General features: G+C 41.8%; 1 protein-coding gene across 7 annotated transcripts in view; it reads right to left on the bottom strand.

The window, feature by feature from the left end:
- The window catches only part of CADM1 (cell adhesion molecule 1), a 193,069-nt gene that overhangs the window by 116,826 nt on the left and 61,388 nt on the right, over positions 1-14,855 (bottom strand). The gene's annotated exons all lie outside the window — the stretch shown is intronic.

Consider the following 14,855-nt stretch of genomic DNA (forward strand, 5'->3'; position numbering starts at 1 on the left):
ATTTTCCTTAAGTCTGGATTCTCATTCATATGGAAATAGGCGCTGAAATCCTCCCTCTGTTTTGGTTTGGAAATGTTTTACCAGCCATGGAAAGAAATAACATTTGGCTTAATATTTAAACACTTATGGAGTGCAGTTAGGCGAGCAAAATCAGACAAAAAGGAGACATGTTTAGGAGTAATCTGTTGTATAAAACCCATCATAATTCCCTTCTGATTGAAAGTGGGGATTTCAGATTAGCTAGTTTAAGTGCATTTTTGCTGGCAAATGTAACAGTTTACATTTTATCCAAGTTAAAATTAAGCTATAAATAGGAAAAAAGAAACATTCCTGATGATTTAAATGGGTGAAAATAACTTGTTGTTCATAATGTGTGAATACTTCTAGAGTGTGTTATTGCTAGTTGAGATTCCTGTTCCCAGGATCTTGAAAACAATGCTGTGTGCTAGCTGTATCTTGTTCACCTAAGCGATGTAGAAGTGGACCTCTGGACAAATTTTGGCATCTGAAGCTTTTGCTTGATTACTTTAAAGAAAAGCTGATCAATTATTTTAGACAACTTTCACTGCAAGAAACTGAGAAACATTAAGTATTTAGGCATGTCAGAAGTATCCATTCTGAAACAACGTGGAACCAGCAGCATTTGTTTTGAGACAACAGAATAACTTTTGGAGGAGGCTCTTATGGGTTACTTAGCCCCACCCTAACCAAGGCCAGAATTCCCTAAGGAAAAGCTTTTCATTGTCCCAGCCCACTAACACGGCTTGGGACGTAATGCCTGATGAAGGGTCTCTCCCGGAATGAAACGGCCTGTACACCACGCTCAGGATCCAAGGCCCTCCACCGGGTGCCTCCTCCGAAGAAGGCTTGGAGGGTGGCAACAAGACAGAGGGCCTTCTCAGTCGTGGCCCCCAATTATAGAATACTCTTCCCGGCAAGGCCTGCCTGGCTCCAACACTGGGCATGTCTACACCTAAGGCTGAGGGTGGGGAGAGGATCACAGACTTACCTGCTTCTGCAATCCTCCCCCAGCGTCCTGACGGCCGCGTGACGTCCCGGATGCACAGGGACGAACTAGGGACAACCCCGGGGGGAAAAGGCTGGTGTAGACATGCCCACTGCCTTTGTTTCAGCACCAGGGAAAAACTGTCCTCTTTTCTCAGGCAATTGGCGGGATATAATGAGTTTTAATTACATCTTAGACCGCCTTTTACAGATCGTTTAAAGTACTGTTTTTAGATATATGCTATCTGTGTGCATGTTTTGTCTACATGTTTTTATGCAAATACTTTTTCGTACTTTGTGCCATCTATTTTAATTTTTGTGAACCCCTCAGAGAGCTTCGGTTGTGGGGCGGGTAGAAATATAATAAATGAAATGAATTAATGAACATATTCTCTAACCAAGACCATGCTTGAAAGATGCCTAACCAGATCCTCCTACAGCAAGTGGTGGGGGTGGGGGGGGGGACTTCTAAAGATCCAGGGGCATTTTTGCTCCCAATCCCAGAACCACCTAGTGAGTGAGGGAAGAAAAATTTCATGGCAAACCACTTTATGGCACTTATTTCTAACCTAAATGTAATCCTCTTGGCACTCCATAGCTCTACGGACGCCATCTTTTTTTCAGAAAACAAACCACCCTTCCTTCTGGCCCAGGTAAATTAGCAAATAGCAGCTAGAATTAACCATATGAAGCGAGAAGCCTTGCTAAGGAAGAATCAGCATTGCTTCTCCAAAGGACAGTCTAGCTACACAAATTCTCAGAGAATGCAAACACAATCATACATATTTCTTTGAGGTGCAAACAGTCACACAGAGTTGCCCAAAGTTACACCCCGTGTGTGCACTCCGCAGAGATGGGATTCAGATCTAGGTCTCCCAGTTCTTAAACCCACAAGATCACAAGGGTTCCTATACCATCAACTGATTAGTAGCACCCATTACATACAGCACCATAGCAGTTATTAAACCCATATGCACCCTTTAGTTCAGTGGTTCCCAAACTTTTTCAGGTAACCGCCCCCTTGGTTCGCCCCCTACCCTCCACTATAAAAATCATTATTCAGAATAGCAGTTTTTAACGACCCACTAAGGAAGATAATAACAATAAAATTCAAAACAGTAACAATTAATTGAATATTTATTCAAAATCCAATTACATTTTTTTAGTTTATATAATTAAACATAATTGATGATCTTGATCCAGTGATATCATCTTTTCAAAGTCTGATAGTCATTTAGCAAGAATATTAGATTTCACAGGGCCTTAGATGATGAGTGTAGTATATTTGGGTAGGGTCATGTCAGGAGAGGCGCTCCATCAGCCCGAGTTGTTCAGAGCCGTGCTGCCAACAAGACCCTCCTCAATCCACACATGTATTATTATTATTATTATTATTATTATTATTATTTATTTATTTATTTATATAGCACCATCAATGTACATGGTGCTGTACAGAGTAAAACAGTAAATAGCAAGACCCTGCCGCATAGGCTTACATTCTAATAAAACCATAATAAAACAATAAGGAGGGGAAGAGAAAGCAAACAGGCACAGGGTTGAAATGTTTCAAAAGCACCAAAATGCTAATAAAGAGAGATACCCTGCTTGGTGTGCCCCGCCATGCCGGCTGCAAACAGAGGTGTTCACTCTCTTTTCCCTCTCTCCCTCCCTCAGCAAGCCTGGGACAGGTGCTTACTATTTAAAGGGGTCACACCCCTCTGGATCCTGCTGGTCTGGGTGCTGGGCTGAGCAGGGGTGGCAGCGGCCAGGCAGAGGAGCTGAGCTGAGGAGCTGAGAACGAACAAGGGGCAGTGCTGTGCACGGCCCCTTTAAATGGGAAGCACCCGCCGCAGGATTGTCGAAGGAGGGAAAAGAGAATGAACGCCTCTGTTTTGAAGCCAGCCTGGCAGGGCACACCAAGCAGGGTATGTCTCTTCATTAGCGTTTTAGTGCTTTTGAAACATTTCAATTCACCGGTATTAAACGGTATTAATACATGTGTGGATTCTTCCCCTACATGGCTTGGGAGCAAACTACCTTCTTCCTTAAAATTTTCCCTGTGTTTTAAGATCTTCTGGAGAGGCGCTTCTCGGAAAAGACCACCTCGAGCGCCCCCCTGCCGCCCCTTTGCCTCTTAGAGCCCACCTGCTGCTCCCTTGCCTCTTAATACTCCCGATGCAATCCCACCGCCCCCAAGGAGGCAGTACTGCCCACTTTGGGAACCACTGCTTTAGTCTATCCATTTGCCAGCAGTAGTGGGATGTGGTCTTTAAGGATCAGCTGTCAAATAATTGGTTTTAAAAACATATAAACACTGATGCTGTTACTGAAGCCAAAGCCAGCTGAGCCAAGAACACGCTGCAGGAAGAGCACAATGCGTCTGCTTGCCACCCCACCCCCAACCGTGCCTTCTCAGGGAATCAAAGCCAAATGCCAAGCAAGCACAGCCCACTATGTGCATTGCACAAATAATTAGACTGGTAAATTTCCTCTTCCTGCTTACATAAAACTCTATCCGCCGACAAGAAGAAATAATTATAGTTGCAGAATGTTCTGGTGGACGTCGTCCCCTGCCCTCTCCTTCCATTTGTGTCAGTGGGTTGGGTGAGGTGGGGTGGGTGTGGGTGTTACCTTTATGCAGGCACAGAGATGCATTACGGAAGCTTTCACGTTGGATTTGTAAGATAAAGCTTTTGGTTTCTTTAGAATAGTGACCAAATCTACAGGGATATTATGTACAAATTGCCTGGTTAGAATAATAAATACAGGGTTCACTTAATGTCAAGCATGTCCAACACTGGGATCCGCATCCCCGATTTGAAGGAAAGAAAAGGATCTTTGCTTGCCAGGAGATAAACTTAAGTAAATAATGTTTGCCATCAACTCTAAATGAAGAATGACAGTTAAATTTTATAATCATCCTCCCTGCTTCAGGACTCACTTTATTTTCTCAGGCTCATGACCCACGGGTTACCATAGCAACTAGGAAATCCTACCTTATCAGACTCTTACATTTACATTCCTTGCGGCTGCTTCCCTTTATGAATTAAATCCATCTTGGTTTTCTATTCTCAAAATAAGAACTTCTTAGGATTATCTTGCAGAAACAAGGATCAAAATGCTTTGATTGAAACACGCAATGTAAACGCTAATTCTGCAGTGTGTTTCCTCGGAAGCTCTCACTACGGTGCAAACACATGGCTTGGGTCCATGTCTGCTGTGGTTTCCAGTGCTTTGACCAAAGAGATTCCAAAGAGCTGAATCATGGCAGTTCCCCTCCCCCAGTAACTAAATGTAAAATGAGGCATGAACTAGGATAGAGATCCACACACACAAGTATAAATGGAAAAGGGGGGAGGACGCTTCCTGTAACGAAAGGATAGCTCCTAAACACCCCTTTTCAACTAAGAAGGCAAAATTTTGAGTTACAAAAAAGGCACCTTTGCCAAGGATGCTCACTGGCTAGAAGGACAAACCAAGGAGTTTGCAATCATTCAAGGTTGTCATGTAATTGGGACATTTATTAAAACTCAAAATACTAAATAACAACCTATGTTGGGCTGCCGTTCATGCAAACCAGCCTACTGAAGTACAGTAAGTTTGATTTTTTTGGCTGGACATTCTTCAGTGGAGAATGGTTGTGTAAAACTCATTGAAGAGAGCTGGGATCTGGGAGGAGATTGATCTTTCTGTTTTCAGAATTATGCATTTCAGTGTGGTTTTGTAGTTGACCTATGTACGTTATAACATGTGAGCCTCAGGGAACGGCAGGGCACAAGATCTAAAGTGGGTGAAATCAATGGATTCCTAAACAGGCAAACTGATCACTGTCCTGCCATCATGTAAAAAAGCGAGCCAGGATCATGCTCAGATTTTGGAATTTAAACACTGATCTCCAATCTTCTTATTCAGTGGTGACACACTAAAAGGCACCTTGTTTATATAATTGCATTTATCTCGGAGTTCTTCATGTGAAGGAAAAATATAGAGACCAGGCATGACATAAGTGGCTCAATCAGCCGCCATAACATTTATATCCTCTCAAACACAGGCAACAGCTGGAGCAACAACTAAAATCCATGGACATTTCCAGCTAGAGCATTTGATTAACAGAATTCGGCTCTCCTGTAATGAAATTCATAAAAGCTGAGCCCATCGTTACAGAGCTAGAGGCATGCAAGAGTTTAATTTGGTTAATGCACTTTTTATTCATTATTGGTTCTTTATGAAAGACACAGAGCCTCCAACTTGCAGAGTGCATTGCTTAATTACCCATGCTTCACTTTAAAAAAAATGAGAAGTATTTAAGTTGTCCATCAATACTCCATGCAGGGCAGAGCTATGATCGATTGATGTAGTGAGTAATGCACAGTTAGAATGTCAAAGGAAGTTAGCATCATGCTGTTGCATTAGAAGGACTTAAAGAGTATATATTAAGTGAGACAATCAAACTCATTTCAACACACTCTACATCCTCTCTCTTCCTATTGATTTGTGCTGGGTTCTGCACATGCAAAAAGAGAGGAGACTTCATTCACGACCACCAGCCTATTTGTTGCGTACATACAAACATGTCCCAGAAACCAGGCCTTTGATACACAAAAGAGAAAAACCAACCAACCACGACACACACTCAACCTACTGAAAGGCTCTTGTCCTATGTACTTGCAACAAATTTGCAGATTCATTCAAAGTTTCTTCTTTTTTGCATCTTCTTATTTTAGTTTCGCTAAGGAAACATAATCATTCAGAAATGTAACACTAATCCCAAAAAGTTGTAAGTGAAATGAAATGGCATAAAAGCAGTAATGGAAGCCAAACCAAAAGAATGTCAAAACAGACATTTGGAAGATAGATTTCCAACATGGAAGTAAGGAATAGGACTAAATTTGATGTCCTGATGGTTTCCTCCGCCCCCAAGGCATCGCATGAGCTTTCTAACCTTCTGCTAATGGGCGACTGACCTGCTTTGCATGTCCAGATAAGCCAGGGTTCTGAGGAAATGCTGCCAACTCCTAGTGCACTCTGCTTAATCGTTCCAACAATAAACCATGGCTTACAACTCGAGCTTGTTTGAGGAGAAATAAGCTAGAACTCATGGTTTGGATGCCACAATAAACTAACCAGGGATGGAGGGTCTATGATATGTTTAACCATCCCCACTTGCTGGAGAGACAGCATATAGCACACTGCTCACAAACAATAAGCCAGGATTTTCCAGAAACCTGGCTTATCATTACGTCTAAATGTGGCCATTATGTGTGACACTGCTTTACTTCCATGGCCTGCACAAAACATTTTATCATTGCTCATTCTTGGAGTTCAGACTCTGTTTCAGGATAATGCATTCAAACAGCTGAAAGCTTCTTTCTCACCACAGGGATACTGGGTTTCGGTTTCAGGATAACAGGCTGAATTTCCATTTTTGGCATTCAAGAACTTTTCACCCCAATCGAAAGCAGCTGGGCTCATTATACTTGACAGAAGTGGCTCCAGCTTCCCAAGGAAGGTAGGAGTTGAATAAGTCTCCTGGCCACTCAAGATTCTTGGAATTCTGCTAATCAAAGGTGAGGGGAAGAGAGACCCATACCAACGCATGAATGCCAAATGAGAGCCGAAAGAAGGAGGCTGAGAGCCCATTTTGTTTTTGTAACAGGCCCACCGAGCTCTGTAAATTTCATGTTATTTAGAAAGATGAGATTGGTCTGTGAAGTGCAGAATGCACCAACACAGCACAGGGAAAACAAGCAAACACCAGCAGCCTTTTAAAAAAGCAACGCTGAAACCAGTTGCAGATGGAAAACAAGCCTCCTTTGGCAAAATAAAAAAAAAAAAAATAGGAGATAGCAGACAATACTAGCCAGATCTCTCAAGGCTGAAGAGGCAGGACTTCGTGGCAGAGGCTGCAGCTTTCCTAACCAACTTGAATTTCAGCACCTCTCTTTAGAAGAATATCCTGGATATTCAAAATATCCTACACACTATCCCAAGGCCTTGAGATAGGCTTCAGGGACACTTTAATTGCAGTACCCCCCCCCCCCCCATCAAGGGCTTTCTTCACAGTAACTTGACTGGACAGTTCGCTTATTTTTAAATGAACTGTGAAGGACCCTCTTTTTTACCTTTAAACTATACAGTAACCCAGCAGCTTTTAGGTTATTAAATTGCATTATTATTGTAATATTGCCTTTATTTCTATGTGTTTTTGGATAGCAAACCACTTCCGGGGAGGACATTTATTTATTTTATTTCCCTACATTTATAGACCATCTTTTGACTTGAAGGTAGGGGGGGGGGAGGTAGCTTACAACAACTTAAATGAATAAACAAAATAATCCGCACAAAACACGCACTGTGCTAATAAAAACAAATAATAATAATTGAAATTATATTTAAAAAATGAGAATCTCCACTAATCCCCAAATGACAGACAGAATAAAAAAGTGTTGTCACTTAGTTATGAAAGGAGACCAAGGAAGACTATGACATATGGACTCCTTAGGAAAGAGCGTCCCCAATTCCAGGACCACTGAAGAAGCAGGAATAACATGTAATTAATATTATGGCTGATCCTTCTGGAAGTCCAAGGAGCAGCCCAATGCCCAAATGCAGAGAGAAATTTAGGTCTTTGAATTATTTATTCATTCATTCACAAAGGCCATAAATCATCAAAAATCCAAACTGCAAGAACAATTCACTGATGCTTCAAGGGCAAGCCTTATTTTTCTGTGAGGAAAGAGGGGAAAGCAGACCGCCACAAGCAAACAGCCCCCACCCCACCCCACCCCACCCCACGCTGAGTATTAGAGAAATGGGAAGAAATACATCATAGTAGATTGTTCTTGGCATAAAAGGCCAATATAGCTGGTAAGAAAGCCTGCTGCTTGTTAAAGAGCGCACAGGCCCAAGGTCAGGCAGGCATCGCGCCAACCCTTTTTAGCTCCGTGCCATCTGATCCTTGTGTGGCTCCTGTTTGATTTGCAAGTTTAGATGCATTTATGCAAGAAGCATAGAAGGAAGGGGAAGTGAAGGGATCCCAAAAGCTAGGCCCAGAGAGAAAGGCACCCCTAACCCTGACCCTGACCCACACACACACTTTTTCGAAACCCTTTCCATTTCATGTAAACTTGGAAGACGCTCTTCTTTCAAGAGGTGTACATACGCGGTTCCCTTCTATGCGCAATCATTTCTTGGGCAGGACAATTTATTGACTGATTAAGCTTCCCAAAGTTGGTAACTCTCACAAGGAAGATGAAGAAGAACCAGCAGGGCTGTCAGATTCAGACATATCCTTTCATCTCACACGGGAGGAAAGCCCACTCGCCTCTAACTCAAAATTGATATCATACAAAACGCAAGAGACGGGTCAAAAGAGCTCTTTCTATTGCACTGATTGAGAGGAAGTGCCTTGGAAAACGGCCCCAGGATCCTAAAATCTAGGCAATTTATTTTTAGCGTTTACTGCAAATTTAGTAAACTTTTCGCAAAGTATTACACAGCTGCTGGAAAAGAAGGTACAGAAGTTGATCCTGCCCGCCCACTGAGGTCTTTGGGGGAGACCCTGCTGCATGTGCCACCATCTTCAGATGTTCAGATGATGGAAATACAAGATAGGGCCTTCCTGGTGGTAGCTCCAATACTGTACAATACCCTCCTGCAGCAGGCATGTCTGGCCCTTCCTTATTGTCACTTTCTTGTCCTTTTTCAAAAGGCCTTCAAGGTTAATTAAGTTGTCCCTCCTGATTCTTGCCTATTTTACTACTGTTTTTGTGCTGTTTGATGTTTTTTAGTTTTATTTATTTATTTATTTATTTATTTATTGCACTTGTATACTGCTCCCATAGCCAGGGCTCTCTGGGCGGTTTACAGAAATTCTAAAATTAAGATAAAAATGAGTATACAAAATTAAAAATTCTAAAACACAGAACATACACACATAAAGCATTAAAAACCGTTAAAAAACTAAACATGTGGGTGATTAAGATGTGCCGCCATATGCCTGGGCAAAGAGGAAAGTCTTAACCTGGCGCCAGAAAGATAGCAGCGTTGGTGCCAGGCGAGCCTCATCAGGGAGATCATTCCATAGTCTGCGGGCCACCACCGAAAAGGCCCTGTCTTAATCAATTAATCAATTATTTTTGCTGATTAATTGATTGCACTGCATTTTTGTTTGTTTTGGGTGAGGTATGCTGATTTGAAGGTTTAGGGCAGAAAAGCATTCTAATTTAAATAACTATATAACTCTATCCACGGCAACATATGACTCTAGTTTTGACCAGGGTGGTGGTGGTGGGGTTAGTTTCGCTCCCATTTTAAAATAGGTTTATTATGGAAAAGGCTTAAAGATCTTTGCCTTCAAACACAAACGCTGCCATTGTGAGACTTTGCATACATTTGGCGCTGCTGTCACCATGGGCCCCCCTCCTGCCCCGGCATTTAGACGCCACCCAAACAGCAATGCTGGAACCCCAGCTATCAAAGTCTGCTCATGGTCTGATGCAGACTTCCCCAATCTGCTGCCTTCTAGATATGTTGGAATACAACTCCCATCATCCAGTCATCACAACCACTGAAGAGGTTACACACACAAGGCCCCTAAGTGTCAGATGGAGAAAAAACACCAAGAATGCATCAGAGCAAACTCAGTTTGAAGGAATATTTCACACAGGGAAAAAATAATAACTGCAAACATTATATAACTACAACATATATTAGGTGATGTATTATATTGTAACACATTACAAGATTGTATTATAATAGAAATTAGGAAGGGCAGCTCTATTTGCTTTACTGCATAGATTTAATGGCACAATTTCATTTTTTTCTCTGTGTAATTCTGCTAGTTTATTTCTGTTGACAACTTGCCCTTAGCTGTCCCAATGCTGTGAAGGAATTTCTAGTATTTGTGTGAACATCTACGTTTGCTTTTAACAATTCAACTAATTAACATATTTATGCTGAAGTGACAGATTATGTGGGCATACATATTTAATTACTTTAAGGTTAGGTTTTTTAATGTTAGCATTTTTTTTAATTATACCTTTTGATATATTTTTTTCAACACAAGTTTGTTTTTGAATGCTTTTTGGTGGGAAGCTGTTCCAAGTTATTATTATTTTTAAAATGTTTATAAGGCAGTTTCCAGCAATAACAAATACATCAATCCCTCCCTCCCTCCCAATCCACCAAACTAACAAGTAATTATAACATATGTCAAATACAGTCACACACATACATTATCAGTACACCTGTAAACAATACAATGAAAATATTGTATCTATTGTTAATTGTTGTTAATTGGTCAGTTTCTAGACCAAATTAGAATCTACTGCACCACAAAATTATCTTCTTTTATTTCTCCTCTAGACATACTGCAATGAGCCAACAGTGCGATATGGCTGCAAGAAAGGCAAATGCTATTTTGGGCTGCATTAATAGAAGTATAGCTTCCAAATCATGTGAGGTACTGGTTCCTCTCTATTCGGCCCTGGTTAGGCTTCATCTAGAGTATTGCGTCCAGCTCTGGGCTCCACACTTCAAGAAGGATGCATTCAGAGGAGGACAACCAGGATGATCAGGAGTCTGGAAACAAAGCCCTATGAAGAGAGACTGAAAGAACTGGGCATGTTTAGCCTGGAGAAGAGAAGATTGAGGGGAGACATGAGAGCACTCTTCAAAGACTTAAAAGGTTGTCACACAGAGGAGGGCCAGGATCTCTTCTCAATCCTCCCAGAGTGCAGGACATGGGATAATGGGCTCAAGTTAAAGGAAGCCAGATTCCAGCTGGACATCAGGAAAAACTTCCTGACTGTTAGAGCAGTACAACAATGGAATCAGTTGCCTGGTGAGGTTGTGGGCTCTCCCACACTAGAGGCCTTCAAGAGGCAGCTGGACAACCCTCTGTCAGGGATGCTTTAGGGTGGATTCCTGCATTGAGCAGGGGGTTGGACTCGATGGCCTTGTAGGCCCCTTCCAACTCTGCTATTCTATGATTCTATGACTGGTTAGTTTCTCCACTAGTGCAACCAACCATATTGTATCAACGTATCTCCAGAATGGAAGTCCTTGGGCATTTTTCCAAACTCTAGCAATCTCTGTTCTCGCAGCACTCCAAATGATGATATCTCTTATGTGGTTCTCCCAGAACCTGAATACACCACCCTCTGCCATCCTGTCCCTGTCTTTGCTCGATTGGAGGCTTCAAGAGCTTTATTTGTCCTTGACTAAGGGAAGTCATTGGTCTGAAATAAAGGTGACATCAGAAATGGCTGTGGGCAAAGTTGGCCAATTTGAGTAACGCATGTCTCCTAAGCCCCTGAGAGGGAGAACGGAGAACACAAAAGCAAAGGTCCTCGCGCACCCCAGCTACCCACCCAAATAAAACACAAATGACTCATAGTCAGTGTAATCTGGAACTGAATTCCATTTACACAACGAGGGGGGGGGGAAGCACTTTGTGACTAACTTGTGCTTATTCCTGCCCTCCAGAGGCAATGTAATCTCAAAAAGGAAATCTCTCTGGTTCTCCTCATGAACAATTCCATCACTCCTAGCCAAGCCCTTATGAAAGGAATTAAAAAGATTTTGCTATGCAAATAGGACGCTTGTGGAAGGATGCCTCTTTTCACAGAGGCACTGATGCGGAATGACAGAACTGCTGTTAAAGCCTGCATCTGCATTCTGGTCACCTCTGATACGGCTCTTGCAAAGTTCATTTGGAGCAGGATTAAGTCCCGGGTTTATAGAACACCAGGCACTGTGAGGACAACGAGACGGGGGGTGGGTGGGTGGGTGGCAGAGGAAGAGTAAGGAGTGGATTCATTTCATAGACAAACACTCTATAAAACCAGGCCTGTTTTGACAGATAGCATCGAAACGTGATCTGAATACCCAGGCAGGCCCCAGTAAAATGGTTGCTAAGGGAAAGACCTTGCTCAGTAAATTAAGGAAAGTGCATACAATGACCAAAAAGTAAAATAAATAAATAAAACAAAACATATCCAACCTAGCAACTGGCATGTAAATCCTATCCTCCTCCTCCCAACTTGACACAGTAGCAAAGTTTAGACACAGCTCAGAGGAGCTGCAAGACAAACACGGGCCTCACATCCTTGCAGATCACAGAGTCATCGGAGGCATCCTTCGTGACACCAAAATCAATTTGCTATCTCTTGACTAATAACTAATCTTCCCCAAAGTAAAAGGAGGAAACAAAACCAAACGTTCTGCGATCTCTGTTCCAGCAAGGCACAAGATGTGTTTTACAGCAAGGCACATTCGGAAATAAGGCAGCAGGAAGTTAGGAAGTAATAGCTATAATTAGCGCTAGTTTGATAGACTGATTGGCATTGAGACAGGCTCCGATCAGTTTTCATTGCTGCCATCTATAAACCCCTCCAACACGCTCCAAGAAGTGATCCATCTCCTGTCTGACATCCAAGCATTCAAAATGGCACTAGCAGCAAAGACCACTTGTAGTCTCACTTTCTCGGACAAAGTGAAGACTGAAGATATTGGGGGACCAGAGTGTCTTCGCACTGGAACACCACTACAATTCCAAGTAATCTACTGTGCTTATTTAAGAAGCCCCAGTAAATCAAGCCAGTTCAATCTGTTTGGCAAACCAATTAAAACAAACCAACAAAAAAAGTGTATTAAAGAGGAAAGCAGTAATAAATGAACTTACTCTTTAAAGGGCAAACAGTGGAACCCACTTCTTTGACTGAAAATATGTAACAAGTAATAGTTAACCAGTGAGATTACAAAGAGATGGAAATTCTCCCCTCCTGCAAACAGGCCTCCTTTCTTTGCACGCTCAAGTGCATGATAGTGTACGAATAGACAAGATGTGAGCCGATACAAATATTTGGGTGGTCAGCCACTCTTTTCTTCAGGACTTTTCACGCCAGCAAATAATTATTTTATTTACTTAAGACACTTCTACAGCACTTTTCAGACCATCCTCACAAAGTGATTTACATAAATAAAATAATTACAACAATCTTTCGTTAAAAATAGCGTAAAACAAAGTTGAGAGAGCAGCATAAAAAAATGTAAATGCCAGACAAATCCACGGCTTGATTTCTTAGTTTATTATTTCTTTTAAAAAGCTTTACTGTCTTATGCAACTTTGCTTTAAGCAAAGACCTGTGATTGTGCATCAAGCGCTGTGGGCCAACAGTCTAGACTACTGGACTGCAGTGAACACTGCTGCCATTGGGGAAAAAAGTAAAATTAAAATGTAAAATAGATGCAAGAGACATGCAAATAACACCTCAATTATTATTTCTATTGTGCTAGGTTATTTCATAATCGGTAAGATGTAGTATCAGTATTTTCCTCCCGGTTTTTAGTTTTCTCTTCTCTTTCTGGTCACAAATGGCAAAAGCAAAAAAATATGGGGATATCATTGCTTTGCCACAAATGCGTCGTCTCGCCACCTGCCCATCTTGGAAGTCCAGCATTTACACATTGGGGGAAACATGCAATTATTTGCCAAGGAGGCTCTCCTTCCAGCATTGCAGTTATAAGGACTATTTTCTCCATTCAGAAATTGCTGTCTGCTAGGTTTTGAGCATGGAGGCATCATGGAGCTACACAATAGTAAACACTTTCATCCTAAACAAGGGCAAGATAGTGCATATATAACAAATCAAAAGTGTAGTACGTAGTGGTTAATTATGTTTTGTTCTTGTTTGACAGAAAGGCCAAGTTATAGACACGTCCATCACAGCTGGCAGAAAAATCCCCCAACTTCACAGTTACATGATATCTAAAATGTGATACCAGGAGTACTGCAAATATTTATCGTTATTTTATTTATCGTTATTTTATTTATCGCACAGGTCTGAACACCATTTCCAATAAAATTATCAAAGTGTTTAACGTAATAGTAGTAGAACAATAAAACAAAATGATCACTGCTCAACAATAAAACTAGAAATACGCTGGCTGGGGTCACACAACTCAAGGGGAGGCTGCAGAAAGAGACAGATCTTAAGCAGACATCTCAAGGCCAAAACTGTAGGTGCCCACCCTGGGTCGATAGAGGGGGCATGGGCCACGACACAGGCTCTGAACACCAGGCCCGGCCGCGGACACTCCCTGCTCAAGGTTAGCCTGAGGCGAAGGACAGCCACCGCCTTTCTCCAAACTATGTGGAGAGAGGGGTGAAATGGGAAGGATTTCAGTAATAAATTAAAGCGCTGTGAATTATATGTACTGAGGTGAATTATTGTCAGAGTGGGTGTTAAATGCAAATAACTGCAGATGATAATTGCCAAACAGACACGTGGGATTTTTGTGGTAGTTAAAACAAACTGATTAAATTTTTTTTAAAAAGTTCACACGCTTTGTTTCATAATAAAACCTTTTTTAAAAAAACCTTTTTTAAAACCTCTCATCCAATCCTTTCACTCTTCTCATACACGCTTTCCTTTCTCTGACACATTCACTCTTGAACTTTCTTTATTATCAGTATTAATATACACCGACTGACCATCTGCACACCACCCTCAAAAGACACCACTCTCTACACTGAACCTCAAATTCTCCAGAACCCAAGTACTCTACACACCAAGAGCTAACATGCAGAGCTAACACACAGAGAGAGCTCACAATCTCCTCCGTCATTCCCTTATATATCACTCCTCCACCTCCCAGGACATTCGAACTCCACCCACTCAGGTCAACATTCTAAGCACCACAGATTTACAAATGCTAGACATGCATTAGGGAACTGACTTGTGGGGTGTAACGCCACAGCATGTGCTGCCACGCTATACAGTTCTAGTTCAGGGCTGAAACCAAGGTTTGATGTCAATGCTTCATAAAGTTGGCATCCAAGAATT

Source organism: Elgaria multicarinata, chromosome 12, assembly GCF_023053635.1.
Source record: "Elgaria multicarinata webbii isolate HBS135686 ecotype San Diego chromosome 12, rElgMul1.1.pri, whole genome shotgun sequence".
NCBI lineage: Eukaryota > Metazoa > Chordata > Lepidosauria > Squamata > Anguidae > Elgaria > Elgaria multicarinata.